Below are 475 nucleotides of genomic sequence, written 5' to 3'. Positions count from 1 at the left end.
GAACTCACAGTGATCTTCCTGTCTCAGCCTCCTGAGTGCTGGGACTATAGGCATGTGCCATCATGCTCAGCACTACCTGCAGCTCTTGGCCACTTTTTTTTTTTTTCCAGTTGTGTCTTTTGAGCTGTTTTTGTTTGGCTGGTTTTCTTTGGTTATTGTTGTTTATTTGAGACAGAATCTTCCTATGTACTCCAGGTCAGCCCTATTATGTACGGCTGGGGATATAAGTCAGTGTGAGAGTGGTTGCATATCATGCGTGAGGCCCTGGGATTGATCCCCAGTTCTGCAAAAAGAAAAGAGAAGTAATATGTATTTTGGGGCCGGGGAGATGGCTCAGTGGAATGAGTGCTTCCCTGGCAAGCGCAAGGGCCTGAGTTCAATCCCCGTTTCCGCCAAAAATAATAATAATAATCATAATAATAATGTGTATTTTTTACAATGATGATGTCAGGCCAGGTGTGGTGGCTCACACTTA

Source organism: Octodon degus, unplaced genomic scaffold, assembly GCF_000260255.1.
Source record: "Octodon degus isolate 3935 unplaced genomic scaffold, OctDeg1.0 scaffold00197, whole genome shotgun sequence".
Lineage (NCBI taxonomy): Eukaryota > Metazoa > Chordata > Mammalia > Rodentia > Octodontidae > Octodon > Octodon degus.
Note: the sequence above shows the minus strand (reverse complement) of the source record.